We start from the raw sequence: 20,279 nt of genomic DNA, 5'->3' as shown, positions 1-20,279 counted from the left end.
GTTTTTTGATTATTCCAGAGAGTCCTAAAATAGTCCTAAAATATTTTTAACGTTTATACACGTTTTCGATTTTTGAAGATGTGCAAATTTATGCGGAGTTCCTAATCCTTTGTTCAGGATATGAAAATATGTGCAGAGGTCAAAAATCTTTTTTCCAGGATTTTTTGAACTAATTTGAATATTCTGCGAAGTTTAAGTATCACTCAACCAATTAATATTTGTCATAATATGTTTTTTTATTTTTCATGGCGTTATTATGGTTTCTTAATAAAAGGAGGCGACAGGATCATTATTTCGAAAATTCCCTTTCAGAACTTTCTAGATGTTTTTAATAGATTTATCGAAATCTAAATTTTTTTAATTTTACCCAATTGGATTTTGATAGTTAATTTTATACTGCTGTAGCTTAAATAAGTCACAAAATTTGAGAATCGCTGAACCAATTAATATTTGCTATTCTGGAGCCATTGTTGGTATATATGAAATTTTTGCCCTTTTAAGGTATTATTTTTTTGTGTTTTTAATAAAAACAGCGTACAAGACATTTATTTACGAAAAGTCTTTCTTAATCTGCGCTTTTAAGATTTTTTAGTAAATTTGTTGATCTAACTCTAAGTATTATACTGTTGGACTTTGAATATGGCACGAATACTAAGAAACTTGGATCTTATTCTAATTTACCATTTTTAGCAGCATTCATTGGATTATTTTGCCTAGTTAAAGCGTTATAAATGTTAGAAGAAGAATTGAGGTGCTAAGCATTGATTTTGGAAAATAAACTTTGGTTATTCAGGCTATTTTTTATTGAACCACATAGTTTATAACAACTTGTGAATGCTGACTTTATATATCTCAATATCCCACTATTTTGGAATCACTGAACCAATTAATATTTATCATTTTGGATGAAATTTTTCGTTTTTGGAGGTCTTACTATGGTTTCAAGATAAAAGCAGGACAGTTAAAGCCATTCTTTTGGAAATACTCATCTTATCTAATTACATTACTTTAGTCGAGCTCGGTATAACCGTAAAACACAAATTTCGAGTTCAATACAACATCTACCGTTATTACAAAGCCTACATTTGTAGTAAAGAACAATCATATTACAAAGTAAGCGTTAGACTAACTCTAACCTAGCAAGGGGAGAAGATTTAAAAATTTCATGTCTTAACTGGTTATTGGGCTTACTATGCTTCTTTTATATGTTTTACATCCGTATTTGAAGTTTTAATAATCCTTTTTACTTCAAACCAAACTAAAAAGCTTGATTAGTATAGTTATACAGGAATGAATAATCGGTTGAACGCACAACTATGGTGCAGCTATTCGTAGAATAAAAATTTTATATTCTGACTTTAAACCACAGTTATCGATTACGTCACATATCTATCGATTTTAAATAAATGTTATCGATTAAAACTCAAGCTTTTTGCTTGTAATTGATAATTATCGGTTTTAAGAATTTTATATTCGAACTTGAAAGTCAAATTTATCGATTACAGTTCGAATTTATCGATTACATTACATATATATCATTTGTAAATAAAAGTTATCGATTAAAATTAAAATGTATCGCTTGTCATTGTTTTAAAAAATTTATATTTTAACTTGAAAGTAAAATTTAATTCAAATTTATCGATCACATCAAAGATCTATCGTTTGTAATAAAAATAAATTAAAGACCAAAAATCATCGCTTGTAATTGAAATTTATCGGTTTTAGCTTCAATTCACAAATTTATCAATTGTAAATAAAGTTTATTGATTAAAATTATCAATATATATATTTTGTTATAGACTTCGAGACAGATTGGATTTTCACAATAAAAAAGCTTTAATTCGCAAATGTTTTTAATATAAAAATATTTATTTAAAATTAATTATAAACAAAACAAGCCAAATATTTCCTACAGGGTTCGTTCTTGCACGACCACACGCATCCACTACAGAGAGGTGTATCCTTGTTGTATCTCTGGCTCAGCTTACTTGTATTTATGAAAGCGCTTTTCTGTTTTCCATGTTTATTGTTGCATCATTTTCTGGTTTTATGGTTGTTCTTGCTGTTGTACATGTCGTTGGCAATGCAGTTGTAATAAATATAGTTTTTCGGTGGTGTATTAATTGCCACCTGATATCCTTATTTAACTCCTGTGGTATTTTCGGGCATAAATTCATATATACAGTCAAACATAAATACATACATACGTACACAAACATACTCATATATGAATATTTATATACCTTTAAGTATTATATGCGAAGTATACGACAGGTATTATCATTTTATAAGGAAATTGAAGATAAACTCTGTTACGAAGACAAGAGGACTGGAATTTACACAGAGTAGTGGTCCAAGTAAATGATATCGATAACAGTCGTAAGCTATATAAATGCATATTTAATATATATGTATGTTGAATTTGTTTTTGTTTCACATACAATTTGCTTACATATTTTGCACTAATTGGTAAGCGATCGATTTCTCAGAACTTAACAAAATATTATTAGCCCTTGCTACACAAAAGGCTTCATATTATTCAAATTGTATAATCACAATTAAACAATCATTCCCAGATAGTAAGCTCTGTATTACAGTTATATGTATGGGTATATAATTTTCATTCAATCTTCTTATAAGTACTCACTATATTATCGTCTAGAAAACTCATTTACTCGATATCAAGTATTATATTATAGACGCTTGTTATATTGATAAGAAGTACATAGCTACATTTATTCTTCTCAAAAAATTTAAAATTATTTATTCGCTCAAATCAATTGAAAAACTATTCAAAAATATAGTTCCGAAGTTTCATTGGAAAACTTTGAGGTTCGTTTTCTCGAAGCGAATTATCTAAACGATTTACTTGAACTAAAGCGCATTTTATAGACAGTTTTATACTCAAGTGCGTGATAGAGCGCTTTTCTAACATTCTTTTTAACAATTTTGATGTCAAAAAACAAGGGTAAAAATGGCAGCTTTTAGAAAATCCAGGCCTACATCCCCAATTTTTCGAAATTCTCAAAACCCCTCTACTATGCATACTACTAAAAGCTTCTTGATTAAAAAGAAAGTGCTTTTTTCATTCCAGTTAAGAAGCCCAGTGAGGAAGTTGACGGCCACAAAAAATGTCAATCAACGGGATCGTTGATATTTCCGCCATTTTGTTTTTATTTTTGACATAAAATAATTTTTATTTTGTAGTTCAATAACCTGTTACTATACTATATGTATATGCAAAAATTCGGATATGATCGGTTTTTATTCTGCCATAATAAAAGTGGAAAAAAATTACCTTTTTTGACGGTACTAGAGGTATCCCTCCCCTTTACTAAGTTTACTTATCAACTACTTTTGAGTAATTGTCAAATCAGAACTTATCCCCAGCCACACTGTACTCAAAAACATATTATAGACGCTAACTCTCTCTCTCTTTCATTATAACACTATGAGTTGCTGCAGTTTCATCGGGAGATTTCATCATATTTTACTTATTCCTTCCATAATCTTTATTAAACCGTTCAAAAGCACTTTTAACTGACATTGTACTTTCTTCATACAATTTGCAAGGCCTTCAGGAAAGCTCCAAGTTATTATCGTATACCTCTAACAAATAGTGATGGAACTGTTGAGATTGTTATTTTTTGAATTACGTTCTTCAACAGACGGAACACATTAATCAAATTAGAGGTACACATATGCCTTTCTTCTCCCCCTAAAATTGCGTTATTTGTGAGCCCTTTCTCCGACGTTTTTGAATAAGATTAACTAATAAATATTATCTTTTTTAATACTTTTGCCTAAAGGAGTCTTTGGACCTAGTCATACCCGCAAGCCTAATTCAGATGTGACTGCTGATTACATCCCACAACTATTTGAGTTTTAGAATTCATTATGAGATAATTTCAGACATAATGTAGATCTTTAATTGAATTCTCTTAAATAAATGTTTCGAGCTGATCCATTAATTATACCCTGAACAGGGTATATATTAAGTTTGTCACGAAATTTGTAACAACCAGAAGGAAGCGTCGGATACCCTATAAAGTATATATGTATATAAATGATCAGTATGTTGAGCTGAGTCGATTTAGCCATGTCCGTCTGTCCGTATGTCCGTCTGTCTGTCCGTATATATACGAACTAGTCCCTCAGTTTTTAAGATATCGTTTTGAAATTTTGTAAACGTTATTTTCTCTTCAAGAAGCTGCTGGTTTGTCGGAACTGCCAATATCGAACCACTATAACATATAGCTGCCCTACTACTTTGACATTTGACAATGTATCTTCACAAAATTTGGTATAGATTATTTTCTAAAGCAACAATGTAATCTCTGAAGAAATTGTTCAGATCGGTTTACTATAGCATATAGCTACCATACAAACTGAACGATCGGAATCTAGTGCTGGTATGGAAAACTTTTGCATTTGACGTGGTATCTTCACGAAATTTGATACAGATTATTTTCTAAGGCAACTATGTAATCTTCGAAGAAATTATTCATATCGGTTAACTATAGCATATAGCTGCCATAGAAACTGAATGATCGGAATCAAATGCTTGCATGGGAAACTTCCTCATTTGACAATATATCTTCACGAAATTTGGCATGGGTTACTTGCTTAAGGTAGTAATATAATCTCCGAAAAAATTTTTCAGATCGGATTACTGTAGCATATAGCTTCCATACAAACTGAACACATAAAAGAAATACACCTGTGAAGGGTATATTAGGTTCGGTGCAGCCGAAGTTAACGTTTTTTCTTGTTTTTCATATCAGTTATCTTTCGTTTTAAAAACTCTATGATTCATCTATATCATTTCATTTTGAAACGCTTTTAGTGACTTTATGACCAATTCCAAGCGACGTAGATGGTAATAAGTTGGCAGTTGTTGTGGTTCTCACTTTCATTCCAAAGCACTTCTTCAAAGATTTCTGGAAAATAATTCACTGGCGACAAAAAATTGACCGCGGTATTTATATGTCACTCTAATCAGTTCATTTGAACGAACCATACATAGTTGACGGTGTCTCACTCTCGCGCTCATATGAAAATTCGATATCAAGCGACGAATAGCGTTGTGAGACGATCCAGCGATATTTTAGTCGTAATCCAGAACTGATTTCAATAATAAGCTTCACATTTTCATAGCATTGTTTAAGTATGTGTTAAGGTTAATATCGAAGCTTTTCAAATTCAATTTTGTAACATTTTATATACTATGTAGATGGGTCAAACTACGTCAAGTGATCCAGGGAAATTTCGCAAAATCCCGGATTTTGAAAATTCAATATATTTGGCATGGTATGAATGAACAAAAATTTTTTGCAGATTTTCCGTGTTGTGGCACCTACTTTTAATTTTTTTTTGGCGTGAAGAACACTTAAAAAATTTCAATTGTTTAACAAAAAATTATGTAAAATATTATTATTTTAACAAATGGATCATGAAAAATATTTATAATATAGCACGAACATTTTTCTTTAACTTCACAAATTTCATCGATTTATCTCCAGTAGTTTATGAGAAAATAATTTTACAATTTTATCGTCCTCTAAATTTCAACCTTCAATAACTTTAACAAAAAAAGAATTTTGACGAAATAAATAACTATTGATCTTTAAGACCAGTGAAACTTGACAATACACTTTGAGCCAATCACAATTTTGGCTATTTCACGGTTCGCTGAAGGTATGATTGCCGATTTGTTACAACGTCCGGCTACTTATTAACTTACGTTCTGTATGCCTATTGGACATGTAAGAACTCTTGCGAGAACAAGTAGTTCAGCGGATCTCCTGAGTTCCACTCTAGGCTAGAAGAATCTTGCAATCGCAGAATAATTAGCTATTGTATAACGCTCACGCGACGTCATACATCCAGCTCTAGGTATAAGAGTGCAATGGGGACTCGGCTCATTCCCAATCAGATGTAATTGGGTCGGAGATGCCTTCTCTTGTGAGCTGACTGGCTCTACAGTTTTCAGCGATTCCGCTGTGATCAGGCACACAAACAAAGTCTGATAATGAAGTAGTAGAAATTGAAAAAAGTATAAACTACAGCTTCCCAAAATCAATATTTCTATAGTAAAATACTCCCTTAATTACCAAAAAAGGTCATATAAGGTATGTTATGTAAGGATAAATTATGTAAATTTTTCTTGAGGGAAAAAGAGATTGTAGTACAAATGGACAGAAAATTTCTTGGTCTACTAATGAAAGAGTGTTGTGTTGAAATAAATTTGGCTTTATTCTTTATATATTCTAATCGCTATCTAGAGTAATCCGTTATTTATAATGGACTTCAACAGCACCACCACCAGTTCGAAATTATAATGCTTAAAATAAGTTTAAATAACTCTTCAATATTTTTATACCGGTACGAGGGTGTAAAACGAAGCTTTCAAAATATCATTCTTTTTTCATTTTCATCTTTTTATTTGAATGAAATATTTTTCTTACGTGTCAGTTTTTGGGCGTTGGAAAATCATCACTGACGGTCAAATTTTCTCTAATGCGATGGGCGGGAGTATAATTCCTTGAACAAATATCTAAATTTATCAAACATATTACAAGCTTTTCATGGTTATGCTGATTCAGCAAATTATTACTTCCCCTCAAGCTATTGAAAAAAAATGTCAACAACGATGCTACCTTCCGTTCAAAAACAATATTATACAGTTGATTTTGAGACCGATTGTGTTGCGTTTTGTCGATAAGCTTAAGCACTTCTCTACTTATGTATATGGTAAATCCAATCTATAGCATTAAACCTAGGTCTTCTCTTGTTGTTATGCACATATAAGGTATTCATGAACGCTTCTCCCCTCGACGAATCGCCCCTCGCTTTAAACCTCATCCATGTCATAAGCTACGAAGGTCACGGCAACCTTGTGCTGCTTTCATTCTAAATTTTTAATATCTACATGCAATGATTTTTTTTCTTCATAAATTTTCTCCCCCTTCTGGGATTACACTCATTATCGATTTTGCATTTTCTCTTTATCATTTTTTAGAATGATTTAACGAGCTGGAAACCGCAATATGATGCAAACAATATAATCACATAATTCATTTGCACTGTTTTTGCTTTTTTTGCTTCTTTATTTTGTATTTGTACTTGTTTGTGGTTTTTCGCATTTTTGTGTTTTTGTTGTTTTTAGCTTTTGTTTTTGCTTTTCACCTAAGCAGCAGTTACCGATTAAGCCAAAAATAATAAGGATGAAAAGGTACGCATAAATATTTGACAATATTAGCATAACAACTAACTGTAAGCAAGCAATACATATACAACCAAACATACATACAACAATAATTACATGCATTTAACTGTATATGTAAATACATACATACAAACATAAAAACCACAGCATAAAAATCTGCATATAATGGGCGAGTTTAAATTGATTGAAATTTCAAGGGGAGTAAAACAGCAAAAATAAAACTGCGATTAAACATGCAAATAAGCAAAAACAAAAGAAACATGCATACAAATAAATGTAATATAAAATAAGTGTATTATGCTATGTGCGCCTGCGTATATCATTTTAAATTAGGCTTTGTAAAGTATTAATTGTAAATAAAGGTAATTAAAGTAATCAGCGTAAATGCTAGGTAAACACACACAAACATACATACATATATATACACGTATGTAAATAAAAAAAGCGTCGTGTATTAACATAAACCATATGGAGATTATAAAAAACCCCATTTATAATAATTCAAAACAATTAACGAATTTACACTAAAATGTATTGTAAGAGTTATACAAAAAGCTAATTCGCATAAAAAAACACAAAATATCGATAAAACTTAGATACAAAAAAATTGCGTATATAACTGAAGTATGCACACACACACGTACATACAATGAAAAGATTGAAAAAAATTCAAGTTTGTTCGTTGGTGCATCGTAAATTATGCAGCGCAATTACATAACAAAATGGGGGTAAGAGTGTAGAAAAAAACACAAATTAATTATTGGCTGAATTTGAAGCGCAAAGTTAACTCGATTAAAAATAATTAATATTACAAATATTATGGTTAATGACAGTTGATTTAAGATTACTGGTTTATGCATAATAAACAGATTAAGGTTAGTTAATAAATATAGAAACTGTAATAATAATTAAGAAAAAAATTCAAAAAAGTGAACTTAAAAATTAAATTTTTGTTTGTTGTCAAACTAAAAATAAGCGAACGTAAAGTGAAAAAAACAACAAAAATATCGGTGTTAGACATTCACTTATACGCAAATACATTTTGTACACGTATCAGTAACTATGCCACGATTTTTTTCAAAATATGGATTGTTTTGAATGTAGCCTACAGGTCAACTGAAAAGTCACTAAAACACTTTTTTTTGGCAAAATTAGTTTTTTTTCAACATAGTTCGCTTCAATAGTGATATACTACTGTGCGCAAAAAATAAGGTGACATTGTATTTATTTTGAAAATTCTTTATTTATTCTTCCAAATCAATTTCATCCCCTTCAAAGTAATCCCCTCCCGATGCAATGCACTTATGCCAACGAATTTTCCAATCTTCGAAACACTGGTTGTAGTCACTTTCTGGGATGACCTACAGTTCCGTCTTCGCTGCGGCTTGAATCTCCTCTATCGTATAGAAAGGGTGTCCCCGGAGCGGTCTTTTGAGCTTGGTGAACAGCCAGAAGTCGCACGGCGCCAGATCAGGTGAATACGGTGGCTGCAGAACGATATGTGTTGAGTTTTTGGCGAAATGATCACGAGTTACGAGGGCAGTATGGGATGGTGCATTATCGTGGTGTAAAAACCAAGAATTGTCTTTCCACAATTCCGGCCTTTTTAGGCGGCTGGTGTTACGCAAAAGACGCATAACGTTCAAATAATATTCCCTGTTGACTGTTTGACCGGTTGGAAGGAATTCATAATGCACAACACCACGATAATCGAAGAAAACAGTCAACATGACCTTGATTTTTGAGCGACTTTGGCGCGATTTTTTTGGTCTCGGCTCTCTTTTGGCACGATATTCGCTCGATTGATCGATTGTTTCGGGGTCGTAAGCATAGATCCAAGTCTCATCGCCAGTTATAATGCGTTTCATGACACCCTGGTAGTCGGAAAGCATCGTTTCACACACTTCAACGCGACGCCTTTTTTCCAAAAAATTCAATGTTTTCGGTACCAGTCGAAATTTGACGTGCTTGAGGCTGAGGCTGAGCCTTTCGATATGCCAACTTCATCAGCAAGGTCTCTAATTGTTAATCGACGGTTTTTCAACACCAAATCTTTGATTTGTTGAACGTGAGCTTCGTCGGTTGAGGTTGATGGTCGCCCTGACGCTCTTCGTCTTCGACACGTTCACAGCCGGCTTGGAACTCACTATACCACTTGTAAACATTTTTTTTAGACATAGCCTCATCACCAAAGGCTTTCTGCACCATCCTCAACGTATCCGCAGCAGAAAATTGATTCCGTAAACAAAATTAAATGCAAATTCTTTGCTCAACAAATTTCGACATCGCAAAAACGAAAAACTCACTTTTAGCAGCTCACAAAACGACACGTATCTCAAACACTAATGAATATTTTGACATGAAATTTGACAGTACTACCAACCTAAACAAAAAAATAATTCTCCAAATCCTTCGACGCGCGCAGTTTAAATTCAAATGTCACCTTATTTTTTGGGTACAGCGACCCTCCTTCTTTTCGATAATAATTTTGTATTACGATTTGTCCTTTGCTTCAAAATAGACCTCTGTTTCTGCGATCATCTCTTCATTCGACAAAATTTCTTCCCAGCGAACTTTTTTTTGAGATCTGAGGACAGGACATAGTCGCTGTCTGAATGATACGGTGGATGCGGAAGAAATTCGAGGTCCAATTCATGGATTCTTGTCATCGTTTTCACTGACTTGTGACACGGTGCATAGGATTGGTGAAAATGCACTTTCTTCAAATGCGATTTTGTCCTTCAAACGGTTCTATAATGATCCTTCTTTTTTCAAGGTATCCCAAATGCAGACGGCAAAACCTTTCCAGCCGATTATTGCGTTGTCCACGCTTTAGAGTGGTTTTAGTGTTTATCGTGTGCAGTCCACTCGGATGACTGTCGACTTCGAAGTGAAATAATGGAGCCATGTTTCATCCATTGTCACATATCGATGCAAAAGTTCGGTTTTATTACGCTTGAACATCTCCAAACAATGCTCCGAATCATCAACTTGTCTTGTTTTGGTCAAAAGAGAGCTCGCGCCGCACTCACTTTGCACAGAGATTTATAATACCCAAAAATTCATGAAAGATGTGATGTACACGTTCAGTTGATATCTTTAGAGTGCCTACTATTTCATTCAATTTTATGTTTTTTGATGTTTTCGTCGGTAATAAAATCTTTTGGGCGTCCACTGTGTTCACCGTCTTTGGTGCTTATTTCACGACATCTAAACTTAGCACACTACCCCTTGATGGTTGGTTTTCCTGAAAATTTTAAACTCGTCATATAAATTTTTTCCGAGAGAAACAATATTTCATCAACTTTGGAAATTGCTTTTATATCAAAGTTTTTATACGAAAAGTTACTTTAATCAAAACGATAGAATTCACAAACTAATGATCAAATAGCTGTCATATTTATACAGGCGTCTCTTCAAGGTTAGGGTTAATCATATGGATTTAATTCTAGTATGGTCAAAGTCGGTTGAAGGGGCAGAGTAATACAGTTTTTTTAAAGGGCCAAAACTATGGCGGTCTTGCATTATATAACAAGAGAAAACGTGAAGCTTATAATGCGTTGAAAAGCAGCCTTTTCGTATTTTGGAGCATCGTCAATTTGCTTTATTATAACGAAAAACAACTCCGAAAGCTACACAGGATTATTAGAAGATGTGTTGATAACTTATTATGAAAACTGTCATGAGAAACAGTTCCCTTTCCAGCAATACTATACTATATAATGCATCCATACATGTTTCGAGACAAACGAGAGAGTGGTCTTCTTCAAGAAGCGTTAAATTGAGAGCCTTTGGGGTATACTTGCTGGTAAAGTAAACTCAAAAGGGAAACCATACAACAGTATTCTCGAAATCAATAATATGACTTCAATCTTGGGATAAGTTCAGGTTAGAAACCTTACAAAGGCTTGCTGACTCTACGCGAAATCGAATTTTTTGTGTCATTCAAAATAAAGGAGGCCACACGAAATACTAAAATTGAAATATAAACTTTTAATTTTCACTGACTTGCTACTCTTTATTGAATGGGTATAAATAAGTGTCCACCCTAGAACACACTGTTCGATAAGAAGAAACAAAAGCGAGATATTTTTAATATCAAAAAAAAAATTGTTTCAATAAATTTAGCCAAAACGAGGTGTACATATAAACGAATATCCACCACTGCATAATCCCTTCACAAAGACTCCTTACAAGAATTTGATACCGATCATTTAGTTTATATGGCAGCTATAAGTTATAGTGATCCGATCTAAAAAATTCTTCGTGTATTGCATTATTGCGTTTGATAATGATCCGTGCAAAATTTTATGCAGATAATTTGGCAAATAAAAATGTTTTCAGTGCAAAGGCTTGAGTTTGATCGGCCAGTTTGTATAACAGCTACACGCTGCAGTTGTCCGATATCGTCGATTCCACTAAGAAGCTTAAGGTGACAAGAGTGCGTATGAAAATTTCATATTAATATTTTAAAAACTGATTGACTAATACGCCTATATACAGACAGACAAACGGACATGGCTAAATCGACTCAACTCGTCAGGCTGATCTTATATACTTTATATGGAAAGAAATTTAATAGTATACCATATTCAGAGTATCAGAGTATAAATAAAGGGTGTTTTTTAGGCATGTAGTTTTCAAGAAAAAATAAAGATCAGAAATTTTGCTATTTTATAAAGAAAAGGGTATACCATTATGTTTTATATTTTTATGGTTCGGGCAAGTGACAACCGCGGCTTGTCCGAATAAATTCCACCCATTCGTGCAAAATCTTGAACTTATTGTTCTTCAGCAAAGATTTGTTCAATAGATATTTTCTTATCTCAGTAATGAAACAAAACGATGAAATGCCAAACAAAAAATTTAAAACAATAAGCTTTTCCGATAGATAGAGCAACTTATTTAACTTTGCTGATTTGGCAGTTACTATGGAGTCTAAGCTAAATTATAATTTTTATATTAATACCATAGCTTAAAAGGAGAAGGTGCTATTAGTTTTTTTAAACGTTGATCGAAAGAATTTAGCGACCAGTGGTTACTAAAACTGTTTTTACAAATTCGATTAGGCCTACATTGCAATCTGGCTCTTTGATATCTTTTGATTACCTAATCCATTCTGACAAGTTAAAGTCCATTCCAAAACGAATGTTTCTTTTCGCCGTATTTTCGTTGATTGCGAGGTTAAATTTCCTCCATACACTAGTTTTTTAAAAATTCATTGTTCGCCTATACTCAATAGTAGTAGGGATATACCATAATTGGCAACTATACTTAGCGACACCGCTCAAAGAATCAGTTTGTAGTTCTTTTATATTGTCTGAAGTTCAATTTAATATAGTTACCGGCTTGCTTATTGATGCAGCTTACAAACTTACTGTTAAAAACGTGTAGATCCCGTTGCATACGGTTTGATTTTAATTCTCATTCCTGCACATTTGGTTTTTCTGATTCACTTCGCAAAATTAAAAAGACTGTATTATTTTATCTTAATAAAAAAAAACACAAAAACTTATTATAACGTAATTTTAAAACTGAGCTGTTGTACTTTTTGTTTCTGTTGCCAAATAGTATTAGTTCTCGCCGCTTAAAAAAATCTCTTGCCTTTCATAACTCGGCTAATTCCACACGTATACGGCTGGCGCCAGATGGACGGGGGAGAGTAACCATAAGTTATTATTTGAGAAAGAAACAGAATCATTATTAATTGGAATTTTTAGTCTGCCCGCTTTTTTTTAAATTTACAAATAACTTTAACACGTGACTTTAAGCAATATTATAATTTTCAAGATAAAAATATCACCATTCTTATAAATTTACTTTCGTCAAAAATATACTTATATCAGTGACATAACCATATGCGTAGTCTATATTACCTGCTCTTTTATCATATTATGACAATTTTCAAAATCATTTGTGTGCATGTACATTTGTATATATGTATATAAACAGCTTGACCATATCACTTAAATATTACCAACGTCAGCTTGTGAAAACTGCACAAATTTTATGGCAAAAGTAAAAAGCACTCGAGGTTATGAAACCGCAAACGAACGAGTGCATATGTATAGTATATGTGTACGTGCATACAAACATACCAATATACACACAAATAGCATCCGAGCATATAAGTCATTATGTATGAGTGTACATATTTAACAACAACACCAAAGGCTCTCATATACACTAGGCATCAAATGAAAGTATAAATATATTAGATACTAGCGATCTCAGACCTACGCTTAAGAATAAATTCATTAAGAATATCATGAAGTTTTCATTGGTAGTGTTTTTTACGTGGCGGGTCCCAAACCCAGCGCACAACCCTTTGTAGGGAATGTTTCGCCTTCTCACTTTAGCTCGCCTTCAAACGGATGTTCTTAGGCTACCCAGAGGATACTTGGTCCAAAGACCGGAAGTCGTGAGCTGCTTGAGCCATATGTAAAAGAGTCGTTTCTGGCCACTCCCAAGTGAATGGTGATCAGAGAACTTTCCTCACATCACCAACAATGTCAGCCTGGAAATCCTACGCAGGATAACTCTTGCCAACAGGTGCTTCGGACTACGAACAAAAACCAAACTCTATAAGTCACTCATAATTCCCGTCCTACTATATGGTGCAGAGGCTTGGACGATGACAACAACTGATGAGTCGACGTAGCGAGAGAAAGGTTCTGCGAAAGATTTGTGGTCCTTTGCGCGTTGGCCACGGCGAACATCGCATTCGATGGAACGATGCGCTGTATGAGATATACACGACATTGTCATAGTTCAGCGAATTAAAAGACAGCGGCTACGCTGGCTAGGTTATGTTGTCCGAATGGATGAAAACACTCCAGCTCTGAAAGTATTCAACCCCGGCCAATTAGTGCCACGTAGCAAAAAGAAGAAACGACTAGCGCACTATTATTAATTCGACTATAATCGCGTATGCGGTGTCTATGCCAGTAAAGAAGAAGAATATATCATGAAGTTCTTAGTACAAAATACGAAAAACGGAAGAAATTCGGAACTTAATTGAAAAAGATGGTATCTGAAAAATACTCCATTTCGATCGGAGGAGCAAGAAAGGTCTTTCAAAACTTCAAGAATCCCTGAAATTTCAACGATGGAGTTGATCGAAAGTTTTGGTTTGAATGTTTCCATTTGTACAAGGCAAAGGAAACTACAAACATCCGAATAGAAAAAAAAACTTGAGTTTGCAAAACAATATCTAAATATGCAAACATTTTGGGATAAAATAATTTGGTCTGATGAATCCTAATTCGAGCTTAGGAGTTCAAATAATTGCTATCGAATGTGGTGTAAACCTTCAGATCGCTTAAAACCGCAGTGCATACAGTGAAGCAGGGAGAAGGTCCCCTCATAGTTTCGGGCTGTTATAATATTCTAATATTTGATATAGATAGTTTAGTTAAAATCTTCGTCCATTGATTTTATATTTTGACATTCTTAGCGAAAATTTTACAATAAGTGCGCATAAAATCAATTAAGGGTCGTTTATATTGGTTGTCAAAAAAGTCTTGCGGTATTTTCGCTAGTTGGCGCTGAAAGCGCGTAGTTCTAGTTTTATTCGTCGCATCGGGTCATGTTATACCTCTTTGGAAAGCTCATTTCACGCGCCAACACGTGTTTGATTGATTGTCGTTTCCTTTAAGTCATTCGTGAGTTATAGCGTCGCAAACATGGAGCAAAATAAAGAGAAAATACGGCATATTTTACAGTACTACTACGATAAAGGTAAAAATGCATCTCAAGCCGCCAATAAAATTTGTGCAGTTTATGGACCCGATACAGTTTCCATTTCCACCGCACAATGATGGTTTCAACGTTTTCGTTCTGGTCGAAGATGCGCCACGCTCAGGAAGGCCTGTCGTCGAAAATTGCGATAAAATCGCTTAATTGGTCGAAAGAGACCGGCATAGTAGCAGCCGTAGCATCGGTCAAAAGCTGGGCATGAGTCATCAAAAATTCATTTCAATTTCAATAAAAAAAAAATCAATAAAAATACCGCAAGACTTTTTTGACAACCCATTATTCCAACAACATAACGACTCCAAACACACATCTTGTCTAGCCATTTTGCTTTTTTGAAGAAAGTTCAATCGAAAAACTGAACTGGTCAGCTCAGTCACCGGATTTAAATCCAATTAAGCATTTGTGGTCAATATTTTTTTAGAAAATTTGTAATGCAGAACAAAGTTATTCCCACCTTACTAAATTTACTTTCAAACCAAACGTTTTGTATTTTTTCAAAAATATACTTTCACTTGACTATCTTTGTTTAAGAGTTCTTACTTTGAAGTGAAACAAAACTTTTTCTTATATTCCTGGAAAAGATATAACAATTTATAATTTGTTAGAATACCTATATATCTATATATTATTGTATGCATTACTAACTATTTATTATAATAAATCTGCATTGAAATGACATCTGTAAAATTTATATGTACTTTCATTTGATGCCTAGTGTATATACACGTACATATGCAAATAAACAATTATAAATATGTGTGTTGGTGTGGCAAATTTGCTTTGCGTTAATTATCAAGAAGCAAACAACAACAAATTAAAATCATTAACTCTATACATAAATGCATAACTATATATAAACAAACAACTGGTTGAAGGCAAAATCAAAGTCGGTTATAAGTATATGCTTACAACCACATATACAGACATGCACACATATACATACATACCCACATGTAATTACATGAAAACAAACAGACCACCATCTTTTCAAAGCGTTAAAGCCATTTTTACATTGTATACAAACATTTTTCTCTCAAATGTATATGAAACTCAAAACAATTCCATATAATCAAACTAATTAATGAAATATCTTCAATGTATTTAATAAGCAGTTGCATATGCATTTAATAAATACAACAAAATATCAGCTGTTACAACAAAAATGTTAATTCGATTAAAAAAACAAAAAAAACTTGATTGAATTGATATTTAAATATAGTTCGCTAAAAGTTTAAAAAATAAAAACATAGTAACTTAATTAATATATTTAACAACTTATAGTTATATACAAAGGCATATAAAGTAAGTACTTACAATAAATATTGATTATGTAATTAAAAGAAAATATTTACTTGGAAATGAAATACAGGACAATAAATGCATACACTGCTAAGTAAAAAAATAAAACAACAAAAACAAAAAATATTAGCATAAGTAAAGCAAATGTAACGAGCGACAAGAACAAATAAATAAGTAATTTACAAACATTTAAAATTAATATCAATAAACAACAACAATTTATCAAATAAAATTAAAAGAACAAAATATAAGAATTGAAATTGATGAGAATTCAACAAAATGTTTTATTTGTTTCCTAGAACTGTGGTTATAGGCCAAATTATGGTCTTACTTAAGGAATTATCAGCAGGTAAGTTGAAGCTTTTTTAAAAATGTCCATTTTTCTAGACACAAATCACTATTTTTATTGTAAAATGATATTAATCTGGCAACACCCTTTTACTTTATTCTTCTTTTTAGTATTTTTTTCTTTGCATAAACTATTTTTTATGCTGAATAAAGTACTCCCGATTTTGCAATAAAACGATTCAAAAAATATTTAATCAAAGCTTGAGACACACCGTTAAATTTTAGGAAGTTTTTCGGTTAACAGTGATTTTAATGATTCACTTTACCTCGGCGCATCACAGTGGGAGAAATGACAAATCTGGCGGCGCTTTGTTAATAACTACGAAAAAAATAACAAATTTTAGCTGTTAAATTATTTATGGAATTAATTATTAATATCAAATACTTTATCAACTAATTTCGGAAATTTGTTTGTTTTTCTAAAATTTTTTTCCTTACCTTGAACAGAGAATATACTCACCCACACCCACGATGTTTTTAACACAAAGAAGGAATGGTCGGAGACCTTATTAAATATTTATATAAATGATCACTATTTTAAGAGATATCGTCACGAAATTTGGTAACAGTCATAGTCTAAGTCAATAATATCGTTTCCGAAGTAATTGTTCAGTTCGGATAACTATAGCATTTAGCTGTCATATAAACTTAACAGATTGAAGTTCTTGTAAGGAATATTTTATATTTTTGAAAGACATTATAGCTTCTGTGCAGCAAAAGTTAACAATTTTTAGGGTTTACATACAAAATATATGAAAAATATAGGAAAGTCACAAATGTTAGGTGTAATTTCTGGCTTTTTTATAACAAATATAATTTTTTTATAAAATTCTCCTATTTCACATTTTCTGTGCTATTCAATAAAATGCTTAGAAAACTATTCCGATTCTAAGATTTGGTAAATACGGCTGTTCGTTAACTCATTCGTATAAGAAAGATCATGAGGTCAACCATATGAATGGTACTTTTAGATTTTGAGGTTATAAAAGGGTCGGAGGGAATCAATAGAGCGTGCATTAAGGCTTTCATGGTATACAGTCGCGAAGTTTTTCGAGTGAGATATAATTGAGTAAATCTATGATCAAGCGCCCCTTCTAAGTTCATTCTTATTGGTAACGAAACATTTTTAATAATACAATATACCTCTTTGTTTCGAAATAGGCATCTAAAACATGAAATATTCGGCTCCTTCAACGGTTTTTTGAAGCAATGGACTCTAGAGCAGCACTTAAGGTCTTGGAACACTAGCCACACAGAGCATACCACAAAAACCAAAAAGCTTCTACTTCTATACAAAAGGGAACCTAGTAATATTGTAGGGGTCATCGCGCTGAAAACGTGGCTTTAGCAGAATGTCCAGTAATATTTTGCTATCCTCAGACTTCAAGTAAAAGTTCACTGGAAAGAACGATACAAATTTTATATTCTGTTATAGGTCAAAATTCGATAAAATTAATAGCCTAAGATACCACTAGTTCCAATGCTCAAGCATATGTGCGAAATTTAACATGGGTATGAACTCAATAAATTTCTTTTAATTTTTCAAATGTTAAATAAACGATTGGCTCGTGGATTATGGATTGTTAGTATGAATGTGTGTGATAATTTTAAGTAACGGGAACCACATTTAAAGGGCAAACCTAGTGTGACAGCTTACAAAAAGGTGATTTTTGGAGATTAAAAACAAATCCAACGGTATCAATTATTTTAAATGTTTAATTATACACATTTTAATATCGGCTAGTAATCTTTTTCGAGTAACATGCCATCTCCGACGGCACTAAAAACAAAGATACTCCATTGCTGCACTGGTTCCGGCTAAAACACCATTCCCTCTGGAAGGCATTGTCCGTACAATGACCCTCGTTCGAAAAACAAACTAACGGTGAGATTTTAAGAATGTAGTATCTTACCAAAAATTTTCGTTTTTGCTTAATAAAGTTCAATTTTTAATTCGATCAGAATCAGAGAACTAGATATCTTCGAAATGTCCTGTTTCGAAAAATCGTATTTAAAATTAAACTGATTTAGCTGATTGAACTGAGCGACTACACTTTAAAAGTCTGTAACTTCAAAAATATTCGAAATATTTATTTCAATATTTAGTATGGTATTTTTCAAGCTATACTTCTTCTTCTTATTTACTAGCGTGGAAACCGCTTACGCGGTTATAGCCGAGTTAACAACAGCGCACCAGTCGTTTCTTCTTGGATATTCCAAGCGAAGCCAGGTCCTTCTCCACTTGGTCTTTCCAACGGACTGGTGGTCTTCCTCTTCCTCTGCCTCCCCCGGCGGGTACTGCGTCGAATACTTTCAGAGCTGGAGTGTTTTCGTCCATCCAGACAACATGACCTAGCCAGCGTAGCCGCTGTCTTTTAATGCGCTGAACAATGTCAATGTCGTCGTATATTTCATACAGGTCATCGTTACATCAAATGCAGTATTCGCTGTGGCCAAAGCGCAAAGAACCATAAAATATTTCGCAGAACCTTTCTCTCGAAAACTCGCAACGTCGATTCATCAGTTGTTGTTATCGTCCAAGCCTCTGCACCATATAGCAGGAGGGGAATAATCAGTGACTTATAGAGTTTTGATTTTGTCCGTGTAGAGAGTATTTTACTTCTCAATTGCCTACTTAGTCCGAAGTAGCACCTGTTGGCAAGAGATATCCTGCGTTGGATTTCGAGGCTGACGTTGTTGTTGGTGTTGATATCGGTTCCTAAATAGACGAAATTATCTACAACTTCAAAGTTATGACTGTCACCAGTGACGTGGGTGCCTAATCACGAGTGCGACGACTGTTTGTTTGATGACAGGAGATAGCTATACTACTGTCGGAAAAAATAGTTAGACTTTTTAATTTAAATATTGCATGAAAACCCATTCATCGAAATATTTGTTTTCTAGGTTGTCAGTGACATTCCTGTTGAATGTCACATCAAATAATCATTCGTTTTTAGTATACACTTGTCTTTCTGAAGTACATAAAGTGTATTCGGCGATTTTTACGATGAGTGAAATTATTCAATAAAGAAATTCCATTAAATTTTGTGTGCGTAATCAAATATCTGGTGCCGAAACGTTCAGAATTTTGAAAAGGTCCTTCGATGATAATTGTTTGTCGCGAGCAAGTGTTTTTGATTAGCAAAAATTATTCAAAAATGGTCGAGAACGCGTTGACGACGAACAACGTGCGAGACGGTTATTAACTGATGATCAATACGTCAATAAAATAAAGGAATTGATGCTTGATAATCTACTATTCACAGTCAGAGATCTTAATGACATCGTTGGAATATCGGAAGGATCAGTGGAAACCATTTTGAAAGATCATTTGGGCCTAAGAAAAGTGAAAACACGATTTGGTCAAAATCACTAAATTTTTTCGAAAACCAGCCTCACGTATCCTTACGACCCGGAAACAGTCGATCAATTGGCCGAATATCGTGGCAAAGGTGAGCCAAAGTCAATAAAACCACATCAAAGCAGTAGAAAATGAAAGTTGCGTTGACAGTTTTCTTCGATTATCCAAACTGTCAACAAGGAATAGTATTTGAGTGTTATGCGTCGTTCGCGTGAAGTTATTCTTAAAAAGAGGTCAGACAACTGTTGGTTTTTGCACCACGATAATGCCGTCACATACTGC

General features: G+C 33.2%; 1 long non-coding RNA gene across 1 annotated transcript in view; it reads left to right on the top strand.

Annotated features, from left to right (window-relative positions):
- The window catches only part of LOC126752725 (uncharacterized), a 216,222-nt gene extending 199,667 nt beyond the window's left edge, over positions 1–16,555 (top strand). Inside the window, exon 2 of the long non-coding RNA XR_007666024.1 lies at positions 14,035–16,555. This is a non-coding gene — a long non-coding RNA (uncharacterized LOC126752725). The remainder of the gene's footprint in view (positions 1–14,034) is intronic.
- The last annotated feature ends 3,724 nt before the right edge of the window (positions 16,556–20,279 follow it).

The sequence above is a fragment of the Bactrocera neohumeralis genome, chromosome 3 (genome assembly GCF_024586455.1).
Source record: "Bactrocera neohumeralis isolate Rockhampton chromosome 3, APGP_CSIRO_Bneo_wtdbg2-racon-allhic-juicebox.fasta_v2, whole genome shotgun sequence".
Lineage (NCBI taxonomy): Eukaryota > Metazoa > Arthropoda > Insecta > Diptera > Tephritidae > Bactrocera > Bactrocera neohumeralis.
Note: the sequence above shows the minus strand (reverse complement) of the source record. Positions and strands in the feature narration are given on the sequence as shown.